This window comes from Camelus bactrianus, chromosome 3, assembly GCF_048773025.1.
Source record: "Camelus bactrianus isolate YW-2024 breed Bactrian camel chromosome 3, ASM4877302v1, whole genome shotgun sequence".
NCBI lineage: Eukaryota > Metazoa > Chordata > Mammalia > Artiodactyla > Camelidae > Camelus > Camelus bactrianus.
In genome coordinates this window covers 116033450-116051794 of record NC_133541.1, presented here as the reverse complement: position 1 = coordinate 116051794, position 18345 = coordinate 116033450, and the positions used below count along the sequence as shown (strand labels likewise).

General features: G+C 45.1%; 3 non-coding genes across 3 annotated transcripts; 2 read left to right on the top strand and 1 right to left on the bottom strand.

The window, feature by feature from the left end:
• Positions 1-1557: 1557 nt before the first annotated feature.
• TRNAP-UGG (transfer RNA proline (anticodon UGG)) lies at positions 1558-1629 on the top strand. Its single transcript has one exon. It is a non-coding gene; the product is annotated as a tRNA-Pro (tRNA).
• Positions 1630-1943: 314 nt separating this feature from the next.
• On the top strand, positions 1944-2016 carry TRNAV-AAC (transfer RNA valine (anticodon AAC)). Its single transcript has one exon. It is a non-coding gene; the product is annotated as a tRNA-Val (tRNA).
• Positions 2017-2275: 259 nt separating this feature from the next.
• Positions 2276-2357, bottom strand: TRNAL-AAG (transfer RNA leucine (anticodon AAG)). Its single transcript has one exon. It is a non-coding gene; the product is annotated as a tRNA-Leu (tRNA).
• Positions 2358-18345: the final 15988 nt, after the last annotated feature.

The window sequence follows — 18345 nt, the reverse complement described above, 5'->3', positions numbered from 1 at the left end:
GGCCACGGAGGGAGGGCGACCTCCTGCAGGCCAGGTTCTGCTTATGCGGCAGCACCCCCATTGTTCGTTAAGGATTTAGGCTCATTTTGTACACTTGATTTCTGTTAACAGCATAAATGAATCAATCGGAAGGGTAGCATATGTTAGTTGGTTTGTTTGTTTAAAAGGAAAACTAAATAGTTGTTTAAAAAAACACAGTGGAAGCGAATGTGACAAAGTTATGGTCTTTAGGTTCAGGTGTCATGGATGTGGACACTTGTTTGCCCTTTTCTTTGTATAATTCCATAGAGAAGAGACGCGAATGCTTACAACACGGAGGCCGTAGTGACCCAAAGGAAGCCAAGGACGCTCAGCTGCCGTGAGCAGAGGGGAGCCCACCTAACGCTGAGGGTGCCCTGGAGGAGGTGGAGACAACACTAGGTGGGGATGGGATTCATTAGCATCGTGGTCTCCAAGGAAGAGGCCGAGAGAAGGAGCAGCGAGTGGAGAGGTCAGCGCAGCGGCCTGAGCAAGACTGCGGAGAGTGCCAATGGAAAAAATAGCACTTTTCCTTGGAGTCGGTTAACCACCGTTCGTCTCCCACGATGTTTTGTAACAGCCACCTGGGTAGGGAATTTCTCTTCCGGTGGCACAAAAATAAACCTTTGGGTCAGCTCTGAGTGGATTTTCGTGAATTCCTAAAGCAGGGAATCAGAATCACTTTTTTTATTCTTTAAATTACTAAATAACCCAGTGGAACTGCAGGAGGAAAGCGCTCGCCCGGCCCAGGCCTCTGGTTCTCTGGGCGGGGGACTGTTCTGGGGCGATTCCAAGAGAACGCAGCGAGGGCGGGGAGCCAGGACGCGCGGTGTGGGCGCCGCGTGTGCGCGCGCGTGCACTGTGATCTTCGCGGGCGGCGCACGAACTACCGCGGTCGGTCACCATTGGGGGAGCCGGCTTCCTGGTTATCTCATTTCTGCTTCTTATTTCTCACTTCCCTACGTTTTATGAACATTTTGCAAATAAGTATATGTTGTTTCTTTATTTTCGTAAAACGATAAAGAGAAGCCCCCGTCTCGTTACCAGGCGCCCCACAGGAAAGGACTACGAGGGTTTCATTTCGTTTGTTGCGGCTCGGAACCTAGTCCATACCGCGTCCCCTCCAAGCCTAGGGCCCAGTTCTCTCAAGGAGCCCTTCGGCTCTCCCGGCTTCTGCTCCCTGCCCCTGGGCCTCCAGACTTGCGCCTTATTTGGGCTCCCTCGAGAAAGGGGGAGTTCTAAAACGAAGGGATGTCCTGGCCTGCTGCCCGAGTAGCCTTAGCAATGAGGCCCTCGTTCGGATTCCAGATCTCAGAGGGGTCAAGTGATACCGAGCATTAACGCTGAGCGAGCTACTTACGGCTGAGAGTTCACAGAGGGCGCCAATATGTGTCGAACAGGGATAGGTTGGGCGTGGGAAACTCGAAAATCCGGGAGGTGCTTTGAATATGCCAGAAATAAAGATTCACTTTTTCAGCAATTAAGCAATTCTATGTAGATTCATATCTGGAGCTAAAATTACGAGTTCTCCCACGGAGTGGCTCGTTGGTCTAGGGGTATGATTCTCGCTTTGGGTGCGAGAGGTCCCGGGTTCAAATCCCGGACGAGCCCACTTTTTTTTTTTCCTCATCTACCTCCTAATTAAATTTATTGTTCCGTGGGCCGTTTTTGTCCTGGATGGGAAGTTGACCTCACCAAGGGTTCCGGAAGAGCTGTGGATCTGAAAGAAGAGCAGGTAGCAGGGTGAGTAAGCCGCCTCAGAACCGGAGATCGCCGGTGGGAGATTGGGTGCAGAGCCTCCTGCGAGTGTTTCCACTTGTCTGGGTCATGGGATCATCCTTTAACGTTCATAAAACTGTATCTATTGTACCTACAAGAGGTTTTCCCAACAATCAATAGCATTATGCAGAGCCCACCCCTTGTGGGTTTCCGTAGTGTAGTGGTTATCACGTTCGCCTAACACGCGAAAGGTCCCCGGTTCGAAACCGGGCGGAAACAAGCTTTCTTTTATAGTTCCCTTTTCTTACTATTTGAATATTATAATTTTGAAGTTGGTCCACCAGTGTAGACTGTAACCCACCCCGCTTGCTGTCAACAATATGGGCGCGCACGGAGTTGGGGTATTTCATAGCCGCATGCTGGTAAAGGGAGTCGCACATCCGGAGAAACGTAGTCCACAGGTGGGCCTCCAATTCACATACTACTTTTGTACAAGTCGCATGCTGTGTGGAAAAAAGTGCAAAGTATCACCACACCCTGGCAGCGGTGGGACTCGAACCCACGCCCCCGAAGAGACTGGAGCCTTAATCCAGCGCCTTGGACCGCTCAGCCACGCTACCTTACTTGGAGAATGCCGGCGTGCCTTTGGCTGTCATTTTTCAATTCAGGCAACATCCACTGGGTCCTGAGGAAAACCGAATGTTGGGATGGGCCTACAGGTCAGCACAGAAACCAAACCTCAACCAACAGAATTAGCTTGGCCACAGCCACAGGCGTGGAATCTGTGCTGTACGAACGCTTTGACAAAAGAGAATTCGCCAAGCGCAGACCTCACACAACGGTTTTTGGAAGGATGCTCAAGAAGTCACCCGGACCATTCACCTTTGGGGACTGGGCGTGGATGCAGAGTAAGCTTTCTACACGATTGCTTGTTTGTTTAACTATGAGCGTGTGTTGTTTTTACAAATTAAAGGAAGGGGAAATCCTGCACTGCCTTTCCCAGTTCCTTTTCTTTAAACCCGTTACATTTTTTGGCAGAAACACTGACACATTCAGAAGTGGCTCTTTAGTGACCACGTTGGTCACAATCTGAGGCCTCCATCCATGCAGCTCTGTTGCCTGAAGTTTCCACCCTTGAAACAAATGTTTCAGCTGGAAGTTTCAGGTCTTGACAAAACACGCTTGATTGCACACTCTACAGACACCCTCTTACCCCCACCCGCCTAATTATAAAAATCCATTTCTTAAAAAAAATAGCAAAATCCAAGAGAAAAATATATAGAAAAAAATTCCCCCGCAAGCCCCAAACTGAGATAACCATCACTATTTGGTGAACTAATCTCCAGTTGGTTTTCTGTTGATTTTTACCTGCACCAGTGAGTCTATATATTTATTTGTGATCTTGCTATAGAAATAGATTTGAATCTCGCTTAAAAAAATTATCTCGAATGTCGTGTATAACCAATAACAAGCTTAATTAGAGGAGGAGACGGAAACTTCAGATACTAAGGTGGATTTTGGAACACGTTTAAAACCTTTAAGAGTTGACATGAGTGTTCATAAAGTCTTTTTTAGATGTAGGGCTTTCCTTTTAGTTGACAATTTTCACTCACCGATTCTTATTAAGGTCAAAGTCTTTTGCCTGTAAAGTTAAATGAAAAACAGAGAGAGAGAGAGTAAAACAAAATTTCTTTAGTGTATAAGGATGTTAGATGTTTGACTTTTAAAAATTGTCAAGACAATTAATTTTCTTTGAATTATAGATCACAGTAGCTTTCTAAGTGATCAAGATAGAAGTACAAGCAAATTCTCAGATGCTCCTGGAAACACATTTTAAGATACAGCTCACAAGATATGTATTTCTTTTGGGGAATGATTATCCTTTGGGGATACTGAAGAATACTCAATTTATCTTACACTAAAATTTAGCCTTTGATCACTGTGGCTGGGATAGATCATAAAGTGGAATCGCCAAGGTTTTCTGGATGCACTGTTATTCGAAATAACTCAAAGACATCTTGTGTCCTCAATCAGACGAGTTATTTCCTTTTTCTCATATAATTAATATAGTGGGCTCTTGTAATGGTGTTTCAGGACGTTCTTGAAAACAGGTTTCAACAATACTAAGATCCTTTTTCTTTAACAATTTTCTTCCTTTTTCATGAGGAAGTCACTGCCTTACTCTATTCTGCAAGATCAAGTGTTTCACTGACAGAACTGTTCGGAATGAACTCAAGAGACTGGAATCTGGGGTCTCTCCTCAAGTACTTTCCTCCTCTTTTAGCATCATTTAACTACTCTCTATCAATAGTCTAATTGCAACCGAGTTCTTCAGTCAGACGATTGACAACCATAAGTGGGGGAAAAAAAGCTCTTTGATAAAAGCCAACTGCTCAAACGAGGTCTTCTCATGATGCATCTGAAACCCGCCATCCAGAGCTGCTTCTCTAGTGCTGGAGGTTCTCAGAAACACCTTGTTGCATTCTTCAAGGGCTGCTGATGCTCTGTACCTGTACCACTCAGCTGCTCCTCTTCTAGATAGTCGTGGTCATCCTCCCAGTCATTAAATTCCTCGCCATCTTCCCCGACTCCTGAAGTCATGGCCGGCCTCCTCCTCTTCCACTGGCCCTTCCTGGTAGGGCTGTGGCGGGGCTCAGGTGTGGGGGTTCAGGGATGGCTCCCGGTTCCCGCTGCCTGCCTCCAAGAGAGGAGGGCAGTCAGTACCAGAGAAGAATACACTGCATCCCGGTAGATCTATTCCTGGTGCTTATGTTACCGAGTCCAATCTCATTTTGCTCATCACAGGACAGGCCAACAAATCCGGAGACGAGGTGCTGGGGCAAGGAATAGCGACTTTATTCCGAAAGCCGGCAGACAGAGAAGATGGCAGACTAATGTCTTGGAGAACCATCTTCTCCAAGTCAGAATTAAGGAGAGCGGGTATGCTTGGTTGTTGCAAACTTCTTGGTGTAGGCATTCTTTGTTGGCGGAATCCTTTGTTCTTGCAGCTGTCCATGTGCACCAGATCATGATGCCCCTGTAAACCTCCAATATAACAAATGCTATTTTCTATTCTGCAACTTGTTATCTTTATAGGAGTGCAAAAGTGTTCCTATCCGTAAAGGTCAGAGCCTTGAGAATAGGCTGTCTATTTCAGGCTAAAGGCAACATTCTTTTACAAAAGGTGCAGAGCTGGCAAGACTAAGCCTAGACAACAGGCCACAGGGTTAAAGCCAAAGGAACAACAGATCTAATATGGAGTCAGATTTGTTCTTTTCTATTATTACATATAGACAGCGTATAGGCTGTCTCAGAAGGCCAGAGAGGCCACGAGGCATGGGGGAGTGGGTGTGTAAAGTTAAAGTAGATACACATTACATAGACAGAGTGTGGGCCATCTCAAAAGGCAAGGGACAGGCAGAGAGAGAGAGAGACAGAGAGACAGAGACAGAGACAGAGAGCCCTGAGATGCCTGCTTTTTAGTCTCTATGGGCTGGGTAGCTTCATATGCTAACAAGTGGGAAGATTATTCCTCCTGCTTTGGGGAAGGGGCTGGGATTCCCAGGAACTGCGCCATCACCCACTTTTTGACCTTTTATGGTCAGCCTTGAAACTGTCCTGGCACCAGTGGGAGTGCCATTTAGCATGCGATTGTATTACAGTGAGCATAGATTGGAGCTCAAGGGCTACTGGGAGTTGAATCTCCCACTATCTTGGCGATAATTGCTGTGTCATTCTTTTAATGGCTATGTCCTGCCCTCTTTCCTCTTGTCTCAACTTTATTACTTCATCTAGATAGCTGTGGGTCAGCATTGGTCTCTTTCTTTCCTTCCGCCTCTACCTTCTGTCCATCCATCAACAAACCTGTGGAAGTTCCCTACAAAGAATGCCAAGAGTGCCCACCACCAGCCTCTTGTATTGTCTGGGGCTGCTCAGGCCTGCCTCCAATCCTATTTGCTCACCGATTTTAATTTGGGAAAGTTCAGACGTGAAAATATAGTATTACAATGAACCTGACATACCCATCCCCCAGCTTCAGCAGTTTTAAATTTTTGGTCACTTCTGTGTTCTCTCCACCTTTCTTCTCCTGATTATTTCAAGCAAATCCCAGTTATCATATCATTTCATCTATGCCTATTTCAGTCCAAACCTCTAAAAGATAATTTTTAAAAGACATCACAATAACATTACTACACCAAAAAAAACTAGCAATAATTCCTTAATATGACCAACTGTCACATATGAACATTTCCCTGTCTTATAATTTTTTAAAACAAGTTTGTATGAATTAGCGGTGAAAAGAATTCTTTACATTGTATTAGGTTAATCTGTCTCCTGTGTCTTCATCTAGTGTTTTTTTCCCTCCCTCTCTCTGTCTCTCTTTTCTTGCAATTTATCATAGGAACCTGGTCCTTTGTCTCATACATATTTCCTACAATCTGGATTTTACGTCTCTGTGAAGTCATCTTTTTAGAACACATATGGGTCCTGGTGCCTCATGTTGTAAATCCTTTAATGAGTCCATATTTGACTTGGAAAGGAGGCTGAACTGTGGTGTTCGAGGCCCTGCCTGCGCTCTGATACCACCTTTTACGCTTTGCCCCAGCTTTCAACCTGGAGGCCTGTACCTCCTAGAACAAGGCAAAGATCTTTCTGTTTGCTGTTTTCTGTACCTGGAAAACCCTTCCTTTTTGCCTTTTGGATTCCTCTGCCCCAGAGGGTACCTGTAGTAGGTACGGTTCTCCAGAGAAACAGAGCCAATCTGCAGGGTTGGCCAGCAGGCTGGAGGCTCAGGGAGCTCTGTGGATAGGCCTTCAGTCAGGAAGAGGCAATGTTACAGATAAAATCTGGACAGTTTGATAAGAGTATTCTCTCTTACTGGGGGAAAGGTCAGTCTTTTTGTTCTATCCAGGCTCAACTGATTGGATAAGGCCCACCCACACTGTGGAGGGCAATCTACTTTACTCCACCAATCAAAATGCTAATCTCAACCAAAAAGAACTTTGTGGAAACACAGACTAATATTTGACCAGATATCTGGGCACCCCATGGATTGGTCCAGTTGACACATAAAATTAACCATTCCACTACCCCAAACAGGAACTCTTCATTCCCACTCCTGACTGTATTAGCTCTCAGAGAATGCTGCACATTTAAATCACAGCCATCTACATTCCTGGCTCTATGATTCTTTTAAAAATTTTTTTATTAGTTTATTTGGTTTGTCGTTTGTCTTCTCCCTAAGAATGTAAGGTTGTAACAACAGGGACGCAGCCTACCCTGTTCACTGTTGGACCCCTGAGCTGCCCCCAGTGATAGCTACCACAAAAACCAGAGGCTGTGACTGAGTTTCAGACGGGCCAGTTGGTGTAGTTGAGAAAGGTGGTTAGGCAGGCTTATTGACCCTACCTGATTAACAACAGGGGAGAGGATGCATCCAGCTGATGAAAATGCAGGACCTTTCTCTTATCCCACAGCTACCTCCTCAGAATCCAAGGACATACCCTAGTATCTTTTCCTCTGTTCCTGTGGAAGTTTCTTTCTTTCTTTCTTTTTTTAACTGAAGTACAGTCAATTGCAATGTGTCAATTTCTGGTGTACAGCACAATGTCCCAGTCATGCACATACATACATATATTCATTTTCCATATTCTTATATTAAAGACTATTACCAGATATTGAACATAGTCCCCTGTGCTATACAGAATAAACTTTTTAAAAAATCTATTTTTATATGTAGTGGCTAACATTTGTAAATCCCAAAGTCCCAAATTTATCTCCTCCCACCCCCTGTCCCCAGTAACCATAAGATTATTTACTACATCTGTGAGTCTGTTTCTGTTTTGTAGATGAGTTCATAGTGTCTTTTTTTTCTTTCTTCCTTCCTTCCTTCCCTTCCTTTTCTTCCTTTTCTTCCTTCCCTTCCTTCCCTTCCTTTTTTCTTTCTTTCTTTCTTTCTTTCTTTCTTTCTTTCTTTCTTTCTTCCTTCCTTCCTTCCTTCCTTCCTTCCTTCCTTCCTTCCTTCCTTCCTTCCTTCCTTTCTTTCTTTCTTTCTTTCTTTCTTTCTTTCTTTCTTTCTTTCTTTCTTTCTTTCTTTCTTTCTTTCTTTCTTTCTTTCTTTCTCTCTCTCTCTCTCTCTCTCTCTCTCTTTCTCTCTTTCTCTCTTTCTCTCTTTCTCTCTTTCTTTCTGCTGGACCCTTCCTTTACCAGCCCAAATGTCCCCTGGCAGCCCCTCCTCAGCCCAGACCCCCTTGCCAGCACTCTTTCTTGGACGAGCTATTTAATAGGGGCACCACCTGAGTCATCCCCTCTCAGGGCTGCTTTGAGGATGGGAGGGAGCTTGGTTTTCAAAACTTAACTGAACGTAAATACTGTGTCCCTGATAGGATAGGATGAAGCAGATGCCAAAAGAGGGACTAGGGAGGAGGGGGTGACATCTTCTACCTGGGGACTCAGGGCAGCTTTCTGGGGAAAGTTTCAGACTAGCCACCCCACCCCCATGTACCTGCTTCGTCTGACATGGAGGCCAGCATTGGGCTCAGGGTCCCTTGATGTTTCGTCCCCTGGAAAGGGACCTGAGAGTGCTGAGGTCTCCTGTGAAAATGACTTCCAGTCCCAGCTCAGCATAGAGGCACAGCCCAGACTTGGAGGGGAGCTTTGGAAGTTTCACGAGGGGGCCCGTCCTGAGTCAGGCATCCTGGGGGAAACCAGGTTGGCTGATCTCTGTCCATTTGGAACTCCGTGTGGGTTCAGTTCCAGGCTGCATGGACCTGGGAGACCTGAACACGGAGTGTGGGGACCTGCTCTGTGATATGAGCCAGCCAAACCCCTCTCTGAGCTCGGTTCCCACCTCAGAAAAATGAGAGGGTAGAATGCGGCAATCTCAAAAGGTCCCCTCTGGCTCTGAAATGTCCCTGCTTGTGAGGCATTTAGATTTACCCTATTTCTAATGTCTCTGCTGAATATCCTGCCCATCATCAGGGCGAGTTAAGGCCAAGATCAAGAGCCCATTTTTTGGACTGTCCTAAGTATTGTTGGAGAAGGTGGCCCCTGAGATCTGCCATGAGATGCCCACCCCCAAACACCTCCCAAGCATCCTTTCGCACCATTGTTCTTCCCACCCAACCTGGGTCTGGGACACAGCAGTTCAGAAAAGAAGCAGTCTGTCACCAGAGCTGTTACAATCACTGGCTCCCCTGCTCTGCTCCAGGTTGGGAGGAAGCCGGCCATTGTCTCAGAAGGACCCACATGGGGAGAGTGTCCCTGTTGACAGGGAGGGTCTGGGGACATCCCCCCCCCACCATTCCCATTACGACAGAATTAAGGTGGTTACTGGAGAGTAAGTTCTTGTCTTGTCGTAGAAAGAATTCAGAGACAGACGAGACAGGGAGGTCAAGAAAGTAAAGTGAGGATTTATTAAGGGATGGATACTACACTCTCGAATAGAGAGCGGACAGGGCCAGCTGAGCAGCTGCCCTGAGTTTCTTTGGCAAGCTGTTTGCTTAGACTGTAAAAATGAATGGGTGGAATATTCACCGAGGAGGGAAGGGTTTGGGGTCATATACCTTGATGTTCATCCCAGCTCCACCTTTCTGAGGGGAGGAGGGATTTCTGTCTATATTTCGTCTGGATTGAAAGTGTCATGACGTAAGTGCATGATGGGTACTTCTAATCTGCAAGGCTAATTTTATGGTAATGAAGGCGTAGTGAGCAAGAAGTTACATGTGGATGCCGGAGATTCCTGCCTTTTTCTACCTTTCTTTGTTTGCCTCCAGGACACTTGTCACCCCAAAATGTGTGATTTCTTATCAGTCGGGAGGTTCCTGCTTTCCTCTGTCCAAGCACCTCCGTTGTTCACAAGATGTGTGGTTTCCTGCCATTTGGCCTGTGCGTCCATCCTCCTCCTCTGCTCATATCTAGCCATCTGCCTGCTCTAACAGGGTGAGCGTGTCAGAAAAGTCCTTCTCAAAGGCAAGAACTCAAGGAGTAAAAGTGCAGATGACTGTGATGAACAGGAGAGGGCCTTAGAGGTTATATGGCAAACGTCCACAGCATCCCCTGCCTCCATTTTCACAAGTGGAGAAACTGGGAGCAGAAGGCTGGGCTGACGCAGGCTGCCTCTCTCCTCCAGCATCTGGGAGGGCAAGAGCGTGGGGATGTTCCTTATCTGGATCTTATCTGAAGCCTCTTTGCTTCCTGATCTCTTACTTCCAGGCCCTGATTAAGAAGAAACACCCTAAGTTTGGGACTTAAGGTCCAGAGCTGATCACTCTTCAGTTCGTTTTTGTTCAGGAATGGCCTGTGCCCGGCCCTTCTCTAGTCTTTAAAGATATTCATTTAATTCACTTCATTTAAGTCTGTTTTGCTTGTAGCCCACTCACTTTCCTCCCCTGACATTTGACATGTTAGCAGATCTGTATCCTGGTCTGGGATGTCTGGATTTGTAACACGTGTGAATGGTATTGTGTTTAATTTCATGCAATTTCTCCCTTTTCCCTTGTTGGTGTCTTTCAGCTCATCCATGTTGGCTGTTCACCTCCAGTCATGCTGAAAATCCTGGTCCCCACCCTACCCTGGAGGATTTCTTGGGGACACGTACCCAGGAGGAAGCTTGGTGGGTCTGCCCTCTTCTTACTGCCTACTACAAAGCCCCCACCTATGCTCATTTTTCCAGACCACATTTTTTAATCATCTGGTTCCAGCCCACCATCCCAGCTGGCTGTATGTCCCACACATTATTGTGAGAGCAGGCAGATAGCTAGATATGAGTGGAGAAAGGGGGACACAGGCCAAATGGCAGGAATTGGGCAAAAAGGAGGGGCACGGGGCCAAATACAGGAAATCTTCCATCATGTAAACAACAGGGGTCCCTGGGCAGGGAAAGAAAAGCAGGAACCTCTGGGCTGATAAGTGATCACACATTTTGGGGTGACAAGGGGCTTGGAGGCCAACAAAGAAAGAAGAGAAAAGGCAGGAATCTCCAAATGTAATGTTTTGCACATTATGCCTTCATTTCAATAAAATTAGCCTTGCAGATTAGAAGAACCCATCATGCACCAACGCTATGACACTTCCAATCCAGGCTAAATAAGGACAAAAATCCCTCCTGCCTTCAGGAAGCTGGAGTTGGGATGAAAATCAGGGAATATGACCCCAAACCCCTCCCTCCCCAGTGAATATTCTGCTCATTCATTTTTACACTCTATGTAACCAACTTGTCAAAAAAACTCAGGGCAGCTGCTCACCTGAGCCTGCCCGCTCTGCCCTTGAGAATGTGCTGTCCATCCCTTAATAAATCCCCACTTTACCTCCTTAATCTCTGTGTCTTTTCTCTGAATTCCTTCTGTGATGGGACAGGAACCTGGTCACCGGCAACATTCGGATCCTCAGCCAACTGGCCACTCACCTTGTAACCGAGCAGGACCTTATGGGGTCTTCTTGGGACAGACCCGCCCCCACATCCTCTGCTGTAGTTCCTCTCTGAAGTACCCAGATAATAGTAACCAAAAAATGGCTTCCCTCCTGCTAAAGCACATTCTAGCCTGACGGTACATGGCACACATTTCTCTCTTCCTTAGAGCACCCCCCTCCCACTCACACACCCTTTGTTCCAGGCACAGAAGATATGACTGGAGATATGACTCATTAATTCCTGGTGCACAAGACAAATACCAGACCAAGGTCCACTGGAGGAGGAGGACGTGGTCTAATAACCACAGAAACAGAAGCCGTGTCACTAGGTTTTCTGGACGTCAGTGCAGCCGTGTCAGGGAGGAAAGAATGCAGTCCCTGCACATTCAAAGATGTTTATCAGAAGCTCTGTTCCTTGGACTCTCACTATAAAACTCCCTGCCTCCCCTCCCCAAATCGGGCTCACAGTCTTGAGGCATTCGCCTCCTGTGACCCAATTTGCCTGGCAAAGAAATAAAGCTGTTCTTTTTTGCTTCCCCCAAAACTCTGTCTCCAGATTGCAATTCAGTGTCGGAACACAGAGGCTGAGATTTGGCAACAACTTCTTACCTCACCATTCCCCTGACTACTTCCCTTTCCTTCTGGAATGGCCTCCCTGCCCACCCTCTCCTCTTTCAGGTTTGGCTAAAGTTTCTACCCCCTTGTGAGCTCAGGGACTCTCACAGGCCAAAGCTTTTGTGGAGCCCTCACACCATCTCCTCCCTGCAGTTCTGTTTTCCTAGGGGTGGTGAATGTGAGCTCTTGCTGGCAAGAGCATATTGTATTGTAACTTTTAAGCATGTGAAGGTTTTTGTAACCCTCAGGTGTTAGCTCAGGACCACACTCAGAAAGAACCAAATAAATGGGATTTTGATGGATGGCCCTGGAGGCAGACGATGCTAGAAGCGAATTTGTCTACTCTACGGAGAGGCCCAGAATTGTCTTTCCTGGGTGGCCCTTGGTGTAAGTCCCCAAGAAGTCCTCTTTGGGCCTCTGCCAGCTACCACAGTGGGGCCTCAGGAGGCACATAGCCATACTATTGTCCCAGGAAACTCAGGAATGATGGAGGCTGTTGGGTAGAGAGAGAAGGGCCTCAGCCCATTAGGACATCCTCAGTGGCCTTTGGCAGCTCCCCCCAACTAGTCCCTTCCTCGCCAGCTTACCCTTGCCAGGCTCCCACGTCTGGCTTTCGAGGTCCCCACAATTGTGACCCATCCTCTGCCTGCATGTGTTTCCCACTGCTCTTCAAAGCACGCATTCCACTAAGTCCCACCACAGCCATCCTCTCCAGTGTGCCTTGGCTAAGATTCGTAACAGTAAGCAAGAACTAGCACCAGGTCGTGCTGTGTGCCTGGTCTGCGCTTACACTCATAGACTTTGCTGGTTTTACTGTGACAACAACATTCTGAAGGAGGTGCTACTATCGCCATCTCACACATGAGGACCCGAGGCACAGGGAGGCTAGGAAACGCGTCAAGGGCGGCAGCTAGGAAAGATGGGATAGTCCAGACTCTCCTTTTATCCCTGCTCTGCTAAACATGAGCTCTATTTTCCTAGGTCCAACTCAAATCGTTGTGCAAACTTCCCTGGCTAGTTCAGACCAGTGTGAGGGCACAAGGCTGTATTTTAATAATCAGCTTAAAAAAATCTTCAACAGCTCTGTTTCTTGTGTCTAATCGTACCTTCACCTTTTGGAGAAAATGATCCTTCTTGCATTTCTTTAAGAAGAAGCTCCCAAAGCAACACCAACTCACATCTACCCCTTATTTTCTTGGCTCTTGGCTCTCTGCTGCCCTCCTGTGGCTGTTGGTTTTCCTGGGCAGGGCAAGGTAATAATCTCTGATCCCAACTCATTAACAACTGATAAGGGCTTTCAGAGGGTCACAACATACAGGATCCCTGCTCTTTAATAAACTTAAACTACTCAAACACTTACATAGTCTTTACAACTTTTTTGCTTTTATTTTTATTTTTTGGCGGGGGGAGGTAATTAAGTTTACTTATCTATTTTTGGAGGAGGTGCCAGGGATTGAACCCAGGACCTTGTGCATGATAAGCATGCACTCTACCGCTTGAGCTACAGCCTTCCCCCCAATTTTTTGTATACTTAAAAAAATTGACCTACCTATTTGAGATGGAGATTTGCCATGTGCATGCACAGAAATCCCCGAGTTGCTGAACTGGAAACTTGGCGGGAAAGGATTTAGTAAGGTAATTGGCAACATACAGTGGCCTGTGAACATTTTTTAACTGTTTATTATAGAAAATGTCAAGCATACACAAAGGCTGAGGAGTTATCACAAACCCTCACATCTGTCCCTTTAAACCAGATTCTAGTTCCTCTATCCCCCTACTGTCTCACGCATATTCTCTCTCTCATTTCCTTATTTTAGAAAAATTTTAAGTTCGGAGCTGTGTTCATTGAGACTAGTTAGGAGATTATTATAACTCTTGTTTCATTAAGAGCATCAGTTAGTTCATTGTATGATGTGACTGGACAAGAGGGTAAACCTGTGGGATTCTTCTGTGACCCAGAACTTACCATTTTCTGGGTGTTAGTCGGTGGCCAGTATATATTTGTCAATTAAAAACTTGGTCTTTGTCCAGGAAACGGAATCGAAGACAAAGACTATATAAAACACGCACATAAAATGAAATCGGAACTCACCGGGCTGGTGAAAGCAAAGACTGGTAATCTTACGTTTGGGTAATTGTAGTACAAATTCCCGCCTCCCTGGATTTGGCTGAATTAAGTTTCCTCTGGATTTTCTTCCAGTCCAGTCAGTGGTCATAGATAAACAGTTCTGGTTGAAACACTCAATACACTTACGATAGGTTGAGGGGTACAAAATCTGGAAAAATCTGAGTGGGCAAGGATTTAATTAGAGAATGTTTCCTGGGAGTGGAGACTTTAGACCAAATTGAAATTAAGACAAGGCAAAGAGAGGGAGTAAGTTTGAGGAGGATAACCAGAGATTTAATGTTGTAGAGCTTAAGATTAATATGGTGAATGGGGCGTTTACTGATCCGCCACTGGCCATCAGTTGGGGATCAGTAAATTAAATTATGGTCCATCCAAACCATGGAAAACATGGCCTTTCTTGAAAAGAATGAAATAAACTTGTGGCAGTGATTGCTTTGGGAGGTGAACGAGGTGGCAGGAGGTGAAAAGGAGACACTTTTCACTATGTATCTTTTTCTATGTTTTCAATTTATTATCATTAAAAAAGGCACACAATAACTTACATGAACAATTTTGAGAAATGTAGGCAAAGAATGGAGGGTTTCATAGAAAAAAGCAAAGACTCTTGCCTTTTTTTTTTTTTTTTACCATGCCTAAGTGATCGTCAAAGACAAAATGCACCGGACAATTAAAGAGATGATTTTATTCAGGCTGTTGTCACATGGAGAATATTTGGTAATGAGGAAAGTTCTCAAAGAAGAGGAGGAAAACTCGGGGTTTTATAGCACAAGGGAGTCACTGAGGAAGAGTGGTGGCAGCTCTTAGCTTAGACTGTGTGGGAGCAGGGTGGTCTTTCGTGGTTAGTTCCTTAGCCATTTGCAGAAGCACAAAAGGGTGGAGGGATTGCATAATCATTCTGTTTTCAGACAACTCAGGGTTCATGAGCCAGCTCATCCAGTTTCGCAGCCGTAAATATCGTCTGTATTCTGAGTTAAGAAAAGTCATCCAAAATTTGGAAATATGGCTGGAGGATGAATGCATGTCCTTTCAAAGTCATTGATTCACAGGCTCACCTAAGGATTATTTAATGCTCTAGGAGAATATACACATGTTTGCCTTTGCTATTTACTGTGTGATTAGACCCCAGACATTCTACCATTAACTTGTAAATTCTGTTTGATGGAAAAAATAATCCCAAAGATTTAATGTATTATTCTGTAGGACATTGACCAGTTTTGTACCTAACTTAGTATTATACTCTGTCAATTCTTTATTAGATTGATTATAAACTGCCAACTCCTCAAATGCTCTTTTTAATTGAAGTATAGTCAGTTTACAATGTTGTGTCAATTTCTGGTGCACAGCATAATGTTTTAGTTATACAAATACATATATTTATTTTCATAATGGGTTATTACAAGATATTGAATATAGTTCCCTGTGTGATACAGTGGGACCTTGTTGTTTATCTATTTTATATATAGTACTTTGTTTCTGAGAATTCCAAACTCCTAATTTATCCCTCTCCATCCCCATTCCACCCCTGATAACCGCAAGTTTGTTTTCTATGTCTGTGAGTCTGTTTCTGTTTTGTAAATACGTTCATTTGTATCTTTTTAAAAGACTCCACATATAAGTGTATCCTATGGTATTTTTCTTTCTCTTTCTGGCTTACTTCACTTAGAATGACGATCTCCAGGTCCATCCATGTTGCCGCAAATGGCATTATTTTATTCTTTTTTATGGCTGAGTAGTATTCCACCAAATGCTCTTTGAACCAGCTTTACCATCCTGTTGGTTGCTTCATCAATTAATGTAAGTGGAATAAAATACTTGACACATGTTTACTTTATATTTATATGAGAATCAGATGTTTACCTTTCGAAAAATTATATGTGGACAGCTTTGGAGGTGCTTCTTGGTTGTTTGGGTGAACTCGCCTGAGGGGGCAAGTAAACTTTGCTGAAGAAGTATACCTCATGGGCCCCTTGAACCCAAGTGTGGCTCCCAGAATGATTCCTAGGGGCTAAGAACTTTATCTTTGCTGAGTCTCTGTTTTTTACTTTTGGTGGTCTGTGTTTGTGTCTTTGCTTTTGTTTTTAGTTCTTGGGCAAGATTGGCTCTGGTTCTGTGCTGCACATGACTGACAAATTATTCCCCATTGATGGCAGCAATAACTGAAAATCTGGTTTCATGGTCTGACCATTTGGTGATGTATGTTGGATGGATGGATGGTGGGGGGAAAATAATCCTTATTGTATGAGTTTGCATTTGCTGTGAAACTTTGACAAGCTCATACAGAAAAGGAATATAGAATTCAATTATTCCCTTTTCTTAACAGTTTTTAAGATAACGAATCAAAATGAACATTAAAAGACAATGGTGACAGAGATGGAAAGAAACGTATCAAAGAGGAAGAATGTTAGCAGAAACATCCTAATCAATGACACGAAGAAGGGCTGGAGGGTCAGGAGGGCAGCATTCCAACCTGGAGCCCTGCGTGCTTGGTGAACTGACTCCACCACCCAGCGAGGGCCGCCCTGATCAGTCAGTTGCGTCTGCGATGGGGTGTCTCTCAGTGCAGGGAAACCTGCACACCTCCGTCTCCTGGAAGGAAATGGGCCTGAAATGGAAGCAGGAGAGGCCGAGGAAAGCTAGAGAAGGGAAGTTTCCAGGAGAAAGAAAGGCTTGTGCCCTCAGAACTCCTCTAGACTCTCCTCCTATCCTTTGAAAATAGGAGCTGACTGACATTCTTGGAGGTATTTCCCATCCACAGGCGGGAAGTATGCCTGATGCCTGCCACCAGGGCTCTGGAAAGGTTCTGAAGAAATGCATTATGATTGGTCAAAATGGGAAGACAGTAGGTCTGAAAGAAGTCACCCAGAAAAACCTGGAAGAGAGAACTTCATGCTAAAACCCTGGCAGAATCTTTAGGGGTTAAGAAAATCTTTCCAGAAACAAAAATTGTGGCACAGAGAGATCATACACCCCCTCACCCACAAGAGGAGCACAGTGGGAGAGCGCTGGGCCAGGACAGGAGGGGCCGCTCATTCAGAGCCAGCAGGGAGGTCGCACCTGTTGAACAGACCCCTGGCTGGGCCCAGTCCAGCTCTTGGCAGAGAGGTTTTATTCCCTGCCACCCCTCACTGCCACCCATTGGTCCCCTCTGTGCTGTGACTGAGGAAAGTTGCTTCTGTTTTCACAAATCCTTGCAGACCCCTCTTCTGCCACACCTCTGTCCCCAGTCTGCAAATTAAACTCCAAGGGAAGGGGGCCTCCTGGGAAGTCCTCTGTTCATCTCAGCTGCTCCAACAAACAAACTCTCCCAGGGGGAGAAAGGAAAACTGGGGAGTGAGGGCAAGGGACTTAACCAGTCTGAGCCCCAGTTTCCTCGTCTGCAAAAGGGGCACAATGATGTTCGCCACAAAATGTTTGTACTGACATTAAACTGAGCAGACTATCAAGTCGTCCCTCTGGTCGGTTCTAAGAATTGTAGTTACTGTTATTGCTGCTGCCTTCTGTGCTCTCTAAGCTTGGAAACAGAAAACAGAGCAGACACTTGTGGTCCTGTGGTTTAGTCTAACTTCCAGCACCCAGTCCCATCCTCTGTCTTCTCTCTTCATGCAACCAAGAGTATTTTCTTCCAGGAAAAGATGGTTTTTATTGCAAACGTGTGCAAGAACTGTTACAGAGCTTACAACAATACCGACAGTTCCAATAAAAACGTTTGAAAATAAGTTTTCAAGTAACAGATCAAATTCTCCCATTTATATTTCAGCCTTCATCCCCCAAAGGAAAAACAGGAGAGTCAATTTCCTGTTTTAGAAACTGAAATGATGGCAAGTGGCTACTTTTGCTGGAGGACTGTATATACACAGCATTTTCATGTGAGTTTTCTATGTGCCAGATGTTGTGGAGACCCAGCAAATAAGTCGTTACCACTTTCCTCAGGAATCTCACTTTGTTCTTGGAAGAATATAACTGCTTTAAGAACTCTTTATAAAGTTCTCGGTGACACAGTGTGAAGGGTGAACACTCTCCAAGAGGATTTTACTAGCTCGGTTTTTGTCATCAGGAAGCACTTCATCTAAGTCACTAAGGTGAGACCGTATATTAATAGGAAAAAAAGTGACATCTCTGTGTACTCACAAGGAGCATAACGGGACACCTGGCCCACAGTGGGTTCTCAGTCAGTGGTAGAGATGAGCAGTAAGAGTTAAGGAGTCGAACTTCGGGCAGTTTCTGATATCAGAAGCAAATCCAGTTTTAAATAATAAATGATAGAAATCTCAGCTCATTACTTCTACACAGTGTTTGATTTTTACCAAGTTCTACATTCCATTTCAATATATTTTACAAAAGAAGAGATTATTTTTGTGGGGGGAAGCTGGTGGTTCATCAGAGGCAGAGAGTACTGCTTTAGAGTTTAAAAAGATCTCTTCTACCTTTCAGGCGTCGTAAGCCTCATTATCATT